Consider the following 9,940-nt stretch of genomic DNA (forward strand, 5'->3'; position numbering starts at 1 on the left):
TGTTGTGGTGGTTTGTTTTGAAAATTAGGTCTTTGCTGATTGTAAGTATTATTGGATACTTGTTGATTGCTAGGACCTTGTTAGTTGTTGTATGGAATATTTCGGTTATAATTCTGGTTTTGATTGTAAATCGGTCTTGGCGGTTGATAATTATTCTGATAATTATTTCCAGGCCTTTGGTTTATGTATGAAATATTCTCTCTTTGTTCCATTGTTAATTCAATACTGAGACAATCTTTTGTCAAATGTGGTCCTCCACACTGCTCACAACTAATTCGTATTGAGTGAATATCTTTAGTCATCTTTTCCATTCGTCTCTCCACATCATCTATCTTTGCGGAAATGGAATCTAAGTCATGGCTAGAATCGGCTCTAGCTGCTTTAGATGATCTAACGATATCTTTTTCTTGGTGCCACTCATGTGAGTGGGAAGCAGTGTTATCAATAATTTTGTAAGCATCAGTTTCGGTTTTCTTCATAATAGAACCACCAGCTGCTATATCTATGTCTTTCCTTGTAGTGATGTCGCATCCTTGGTAGAATATTTGTACTATTTGACAGGTGTCTAAACCATGTTGCGGACATCATCTTAACACATTTCCATATCTAGTCCATGCCTCATATAGAGTTTCATTCGGTTTCTGTGTAAACGTAACAATTTCTGCTTGAAGTCTTACGGCTTTAGATGCCGGAAAGAATTGTTTAAGAAATTTTTCAACTAAAACGTCCCATGTATCGATCGCTCCTTCAGGTAACGATTCCAACCAATCTTTGGCTTCTCCCTTTAAAGTCCAGGGAAATAACATGAGATATATCTGTTCATCCTCCACTTCTCGGATTTTAAATAGTGTGCAGATTCAATTAAAGGTACGTAGATGTTCATTTGGATCTTCCTTCGGCGCACCACTAAATTGGCATTGATTAGTCACCATGTGTAGAATTTGTCCTTTGATTTCATAATCTGGCGCATTAATGTCTGGATGAGTAATTGCGTGACCTTGGCCAGTGCGTTTAGCTCTCATTCGGTCTTCCATACTTAAAGGTTCCAGATTCTCCATAATTGAATTTGTTGAATCGGAATCACTAGAGGATTCTGATTTAATGGTTCGTTCCTCAACAATCTCTGTTTGAATGATTGGTGATTCCGGAGGAAAGTTTAATGGTTCAGGATCTACGAACCGTTCCTGAATATTCTCCGGATTCTCAATTGTGAGGTCGGGTTCAAAAAATGGATTATCGGAAATTTGAACTGAAGTACTTAGTCGACTGAATGACGATTCTAAAGAAAAATCAACGGCGGTTATATTTGCTAAATGTCTTGATCTAGTTACAGGTGGTGAACGTACAAAAGGTGGTGAACGTCTTGCTCGGTGCATTCACTGAATATCCTATTAGTTTTTAAAAGGAAAGAAAAATTATAATAAGTTATCCAATCAATAGACTTTTCTGATTTTGCCCACGTTTCGAATAGCCAAAAGATGCAGCAGAGGGGTAGGATTCGTTTGGTCTCAATATAATTGAGGACTGTTTGGCTCCAATAACCCGGTCCACGTACAAATCCAACTATTACTACGAACCAGAAAATTTTGATGTCTATCAATTTAACCACTTAAAATAAATTTTCGTAATTTTAAGAAAATTAGATAAGAAGTAGAATAAAAATCTATGTCCTAAAAACTAGAATAGCGAGAAATAAGAAAGAAAAAGAGTTCGTCGAAAAAGAAAAATGATTGAAAAATAAAAGGTGACGGAAAAATTAAAGAAACTTATAAAACTTAAAAGTACTTGACTAACCTAACCTTATTACTACAACTAACTTAAAATTATAATCGCAAATTGAGATTACTAATTGGAATGATAATTGATACATAGGTAAAAGGTGTCTAAAAAATATTAAAGCTTACAAGTAAAACTATATCCCAAATGGAAATAACTTAAAAAGAAACTAAAACTTAAAAAGGCGTCGCAAAATTCTAAAGCACCTAAATCTTAGTCTAAAGAAAAAGTACTTAAGAAATTCTATGGCAAAGCCTAAAAATCTAGAAGTAAAAATAACTATGGCAAAAACTAAGTTTAAAACTAAATATGAGCTAAAAATACAAATATTACGCTAAAACGATTAAAAAGGGACAAAATATAAAAATATACAAAAAGTTGTAAAAATTACAATTTTTATAAAAATATTATTTTTATATTATTTATTTATTAAAACTATTAATTTTACAATTTAATTAAAACTAATTAATACTAAATACATAAATTAAATAAAAAGTAAAAGTTAAAATAAAACTAATAATAATAATAATAATAATTAGGGTTAAATAATAATAATAATAATTAATTACCCCGTAATTAATTCAGTTTAGGGTTTCTGTCAGCGTGTCAGGATTACTCCGCGAGTTGCGGTATTCAAGGCATCAAACCCCGCGAGTCGCGGGGTTCAGAAATTCAAACCTGGAACAGTTTAAAACTGACGCTTTTTTTTTTTAATTTTCTGTTTTTAATTTTTTTCTGTTTTTATAAAAAAAAATATGTGTATAATAAAAACTTATATTTAAAACTTAAATAAAAATAGAATTACTTTATAATTTTATAAATAAAAATCTTAAAACTAGATTTATATATATTTTTTATATGTTTTTAAATAAAAACAAAATACTTAAATAAAACTTATATAAAAATAAAGAAACTTTATAAAACTTAAATATTTAACAAAATCTTAAAAATACATAAATTTTTTTTTTTTTATAGCGTTGCGCTTCCGGCTTTTAAGAGACTCCCCGGCAGCGGCGCCAAAAATACTTGATGTTTTAGCAGAGTAGTATATAAAATAGCTTATTTTTACAGAAAATACTATTAAATACGATACAATTTTACACAAGATATTTATTTATTTATAGAATGGATATACTTAAACCTTGCTACAACACTTATAGGCAGTGTACCTAATCGTACAGTAGTGTAGTTTTTAGTAAGTCCGGTTCGTTCCACAGGGAAAATCTTTAAACAAAGCTTAACGCTATATTAATTTACTTTTGTAAAAATTCAAATATAAGTAATATTATTATTATAAAGGGGGGTTTTACCGTTTAATGACCGGTTTGTCGATTTTAAAACTTTAGTCGCAGTTAAAACCAAATGTAAAATATTAAAAATAAATACAAGACTTAAATTAAAGCATAAAGTAAATAACGATAATGAAATTGCGAATAATAAAAGTGCGATAAAATAAACTTGCGATAATTAAAAAGTACGATAATTAAAAGTGCAATTAAATACAATAACAATAAAAATGCGATAATTAGAAGTGCAATTAAATATAAAATAAAGGAAATTAAATATGAAATAAAAGAATTATGCTTATTTAAACTTCCGTAATCATGATGTTTGACGTGTTGATTTTAGTTTTATGCCCATGGGTTAATTGTCCTTTGTCCTGGATTATTTAATATGTCCGTCTGGTTTTTGTCCATAACAGTCCATCAGTCATAAATATAAAGTGCGAGTGTCCTCGTCAAATTATCCTTATACCCGAAGTTAAATATTCTAACTAATTGGGGACTTAAACTGTAACAAGATTTTAATACTTTGTTTAATAATTACACCAGGATGTCGACTGAGTGTAACCCAAGGTTTTAATATTTTGTTATCAATTATACCAAGTGTCCTTGCACATAATTTCACCCCTGTTTTAATTATTCTAGTGGCTATTAATCCATTCCCGTGTCCGGTTAAATGAACGATTATTCGTACATATAAATACCCCGCCCATCGTGTCCGATTGAGTGTATATGGTAATTTATAGGGACGCCCAATTGTAAATCTTTGTATTAACATTAACAAACTATCATTTAGTTAAACAAATATAAAGCCCATTAATAGCTCATAGTCTAATTTCCACAAGTGTCGTTCTTTTGTCCAAACCCCAATTATGGTACAAAGCCCAATTACCCAATTTTAGTAATTAGCCCAACATCATGATTACTTCGTTTTAAATAAGCATAATAATAACTTAGCTACGAGACATTAATGTAAAAAGGTTGAACATAACTTACAATGATTAAAAATAGCGTAGCGTTACACTGACAGAATTTCGACTTACACCCTTACAATATTCGCTAACATACCCTTATTATTAGAATTATAATTAAAATTAAAATATAAATTATAAATATATATATATATATATATTTTACGTATGAATGAGGAGAAGAAAAAGATGATGATTACGATCAGAATGCGCGAGCTTTATAGGGAGTTTCTGAAATTGGGGCTCCGCGACTCGCGGCCTTTTTGGCCTTCAAACTCCGCGAGTCGCGGAGTTTACTTTTACAGCTCACACAAACTTGGCTCTTTGTTTACCGACGGTTTTAAATATAAATATAATATATTAAATAATTATAAGAATTATTTAAATATTATATTATATTTATGTGCATAGTTGATTTGTAATTTTTAGTCCGTTGCGTCGAGCGTTGAGAGTTGACTCTGGTCCCGGTTCCGGATTTTCGAACGTCCTTGCGTACAATTTAATATCTTGTACTTTGCGTTTTGAATCTTGTACTCTTGTAATTTCGAGACGTTTCTTATCAATAATTGGAACCTCTTTGATTGTCTTTTGTACTTTTGAGCTTTTTGGTCGTTTGCGTTTTCAATTCGTCGAATCTGTCTTTTGTCTTCACCTTTTATTATTTAAACGAATATCACTTGTAAATAGAACAATTGCAACTAAAATCTTGTCTTTCTTGAGGAATAATGTTATGAAATATATGTTCGTTTTTAGCATTATCAGTAACCTTCCCTGCCGTCGGGTTTCAAGGCGTTGTGATAACTATCCGAGCTGCGTTTCTAGACTTTTAAGTGAAAGGACCCGTTCATATACATTATAAACGATTCACAATAGTTGATTACATCGCGAGGTATTTGACCTCTATATGATACGTTTTACAAACATTGCATTCGTTTTTAAAAGACAAACTTTCTTTACATCAAAAATTGACAGCATGCATACCATTTCATATTACATCCAACTATAATTGACTTAATATTAATCTTGATGAACTCAACGACTCGAATGCAACGTCTTTCAAAGTATGTCATGAATGACTCCATGTAATATCCTTAAAATGAGCTAATGCACAGCGGAAGATTTCTTTAATACCTGAGAATAAACATGCTTTAAAGTGTCAACCAAAAGGTTGGTGAGTTCATTAGTTTATCATAATCAATCATTTCTGTAATAGTAATAGACCACAAGATTTCAGTTTCCATAAATATCCGTACACTCGCAAGTGTTTAAAAGTATTCTATAAGTTGTAGGCACCCGGTAACAAGCCTTAACGTTCATGTTTTACCCTCTGAAGTACACCAGATCAGGTGTGTTTAAAATAACCTCGAAGTACTAAAGCATCCCATAGTCAGGATGGGGTTTGTCAGACCCAATAGATCTATCTTTAGGATTCGCGCCTACCGTACATAGACAAGTAGTTTAATGTTACCAAGCTAAGGGTATATTTCTGGTTTAAACCCACATAGAATTAGTTTTAGTACTTGTGCCTATTTCGTAAAACATTTATAAATCAGCGCATGTATTCTCAGCCCAAAAATATATATAAAAAGGGAGCAAATGAAACTCACAATACTGTATTTCGTAGCAATTATGTATATGACGGCACTGAACAAGTGCAGTGTTTGTCTCGGATTCACGAACCTATATTAAGTATATATATTTATATGTTGGTCAATATCTGTCTAACAATTTAGGTCAAGTCGTAGTGTATCACAATCCTAATGCTCGAGACCGACATGCAAAAGTCAACAAAAGTCAACTTGACCCAAAATGACTTCCAAAATCTATACATGTTTATTATATAACTTATATATAGTAGTTTTATATATTTAAATATATTTATCAGATCTTATTATACTAAATAATACAAGTCATTTATTAATAAATAAAAATTTATATTAAAATTCATATATGATAAAAATATACTTTTATATATCTCAAATAATAAAATTTATAAAATTCATTTAATATCATAAAAATATAGTGGTATGTATTATTAATGTAATTACATTACGTGTGGTAAAAATATCTTTGTACGCATATTTATTTGATAAAATAATATTGATAATAATAATAATGATAAAAATAATAAAATGAAAATTTCAATAAAAATATTAATTTTTAGTAATAAAGATAATTTTAGTAATAACATCAACTGATAACAGTTATAATAATCGTTTTAATAATAATATTAAAATTAATGATAATTCAATTGACCATATCTTTTAATCCGTTCATCGAAACCACACGATTTCTAAATGAAAAGTTATTAAATTTTTTCTTCAGATTTTCAACGACATGCATATCATATAACTTATCTCAGTAGCATATGTATCAAATTTGTGATTTATCATAAACTATTTAACGACGAAACTAAACATACAAACATGCATAATCATATATACTCGAGCACTAGTCAGGGATACACTATTAATATATAAAAGATAAGATATGAATGCTCACATATCAATATTGTGATTCAATATTGCAGGAAAGTACGTAGACGCAACGAAAATGATAAACGTTAGGTTGACCTCACGAACAATACCCTCGATCAATACCCATAACCTTTATAGCTATAACCCATAATTTCCTTAGCTCTATCCCATTTGAAAACTTATTTTGAAATCGTCTGAATATAACTCCGTCGTAGTATTTTATGTATACTAATAATATCTTGAAATAATACAAAGTAAATATATATATATATATATATATATATATATATATATATATATATATATATATATATATATATATATATATATAATTCGATTGAGAGAGTTTAGAGAAATATATTTTCAAGTTTCTATGAAATAATGAAACCTATTGAATTCTATTTATAATAGATTTTTGAATTATTAAAGTGAATTATTAAAGTATGAATTATTAAAGTGAATTATTAAAGTATGAATTATTAAAGTGAATTATTAAAGTGAATTATTAAAGTATGAATTATTAAAGTGAATTATTAAAGTGAATTATTAAAGTATGAATTATTAAAGTAAATTATTAAAGTATGAATTATTAAAGTGAATTATTAAAGTGAATTATTAAAGTATGAATTATTAAAGTTAAAGTAAAATAAAAGTAAAGTAAAGTTAAAGTTAAAGTATAGTAAAAGTATAAAACTATGTACGTATAATACGCGTATAAAAATATATATAATATTAATTTAAATCATTATATATATATATATATATATATATATATATATATATATATATATTTAATAAAATAAAATATAAATATCGTTATCTTTATCATACTGGTTAAGTAATGAGTTGTCAAAAAAAATAGATTTCTTAAATCACAGTAGACCTCATAACATAGGATCATATCATAATGTATCTGATAATTCAATCATTTGATATTATCTCTTAATTCTGTCGATAAATATATCGAAACAAATATGTTTATGTAAAGTATCATATATCTAATACTTTGTTAATGTTTTCAGTTAATATTATATATTATATATACATATCTATATACACATAATTGTTCGTGAATCGTCGAACACGGTCAAAGGGTAATTGATTACATGAATGTAGTTCCAAACTTTTTGAGATTCAACATTACAAATTCTGCTTATCGTGTCAGAAACATATAAAGGTTAAGTTTAAATTTAGTCGAAAATTTTCGGGTCGTCACAGTACCTACCCGTTAAAGAAATTTCGTCCCGAAATTTGATCGAGGTCGTCATGGCTAACTATAAAAATGTTTTCATGACGAATATGAGTTGATAAATAGAGTTTTATCATCATTGAGTAATATAGATAAAACAATTTAATTACGCGAAGAGTATAAGAGAAGCTATCGCAAGAGAGTGAAATGAGTAAACGTATATTAGTTTTAACCGATGATGTAGTTATGATTGATTTCCGGAATTCATGGGATTTAAAGAAAATCTTTGCAATAAGATTTGGTTCTTCGGCGATTAAGGAAATCAGGATCTTCTTTGATTAAATGCGATAATCTGTCTCGATTTCTCTGTCTGATATTTTACTATAATTCCACCCCCTTCGTTTCTTTATTTCCACAGCTCACACCTTCTAGTCTTTCTCCCCAATTCATACTTTAAAGCATTCGTTAATATGCTTCATCCAGTATTGATTCTTGATATACTTTTAACTTTCATATCTGTCATTCTTCTTTTTCATCTACCACCGGAGGAAGTTATTTTCTTCTACCATTACCTTGGGGTTATTGTGTTTTTCATTCTCCCGTGTCTTTATATTGCTATACGCATTTATATACACGGTTTGTAATTTCGGGGTTGTTATCGGGCTTTATATTCTCCATTATATTTCGGAGCTTCATGCTTTCGTTTTCTCTTCCCGATCTTAAGTCAAGCGGATAATAGTCCAGAATTCGTAGATATGAATTTTTGGATGAACATAGTTAATGTTCCAAGAAGAAAATCGTAATGGCACGATCTTAATTTGGCAAATTACCAGAATATCCGAAAATATAGAGCTATCAAGATGATATGTTCTTAATATGTTTGAAAATTGGGTAGAATGTAAGAGTCGTGTAAACAGTACATGATGACGATATGTTCTGTAAATCATCACGTTCCATTAGAAACTCAGCATAACTTACTGTAATATAATCACGTTGATCAAGTGTTATTATATTATACTAACTTATGCTTCAGTTCCCAACACTACTTCAAAAACATTCCTATTTTAAATTCAATTTTTTTTTTAAATTTAGAAACTAACACAGTTTCTTTTTATGTTGTAACGCAGATATTGCGAAGAGATAAAAGATATCGGGTAAGAATAGTTGTAAAAATATCTTCAGGAATATCGAAGATATTATAATAAAGATACAATAATATGGATGATGAAGAAGATTTGTCTGTGAAGGTTTAGAATAAGAAGTAAGGTGTTTGCTAACGATTTCAGTAGACACTGAATCATTTGGATCCTTTGAAGGCAGGTTTAGTCTTTGTGATTTGTCCACAGCCTCCTTCATGGTCTGCTCAATCCATTTTCCAGTTTTAAACCTTCTCTTTTTCTCAGCTTTACCACCATACTATTCTTTATCATCAAACTTTTGACTGTTAAAGTCGTTTACAGTTTTTGCTGCTTCATCAGCATTTTTCCAATTTCGGAGAACTAGTTCATAGTTTGGGATGTTTTTCAGAAAATTCACATTCGAAGTATGTAAGTCTAGGAGATAGACGTTATATGTATAACTTTTGACGTAAAATTGTCACGAAATTCAAAATACTGATTGCTAATTCCCAGTAGTTGGTGTGACAATTATTGTTACAGGATGTAGGTGAGTACATGATGGGGTTTTAATGAATAAGTATAGTGGCTTTTCGGAGAGGCTTAAGTCGAAGGTTAATGAAGTTGTTGATAAGTTTACTGTTAATGTGGCGAGATATGAAAGGTTCCCCGGTAACAATGATGAAGGGGTAATTGTTATAATAAGGTTTATTCGTATAAACAAATGAAGGTGATTTGCTGGAGCTGTGACAAAACTGTCTATTTTGGAAAGAGATTGAAAAATTATATTTGGTAATAAATATCAAAGGATCTGACACGGATACGTGTTAAACTATAACTTTGGTTTCGAGAGCTTTTCAGATGCATGACAGTGGGTAATATGTGGTTGGATCATCATCTCGCATGTCTTTTAGGAATTTTGAAGTGTTTGAACACATATTGTAATTGTTAATATACATATGATGTTCTAAGATTTTGAATGATACAAATATTTTTGTGAGTTCCATGAATAGAAATGAGGTTCTAGGACAGTTTTGAAGTCAAAGTATAGTTTTGAAAGATGTAGGAATCTAAGAGTGATGATTTCGGTTATATCTTGAATCGAATTCTGAGATTTCAAAATCAGAAT

This window comes from Rutidosis leptorrhynchoides, chromosome 7 (genome assembly GCF_046630445.1).
Source record: "Rutidosis leptorrhynchoides isolate AG116_Rl617_1_P2 chromosome 7, CSIRO_AGI_Rlap_v1, whole genome shotgun sequence".
Lineage (NCBI taxonomy): Eukaryota > Viridiplantae > Streptophyta > Magnoliopsida > Asterales > Asteraceae > Rutidosis > Rutidosis leptorrhynchoides.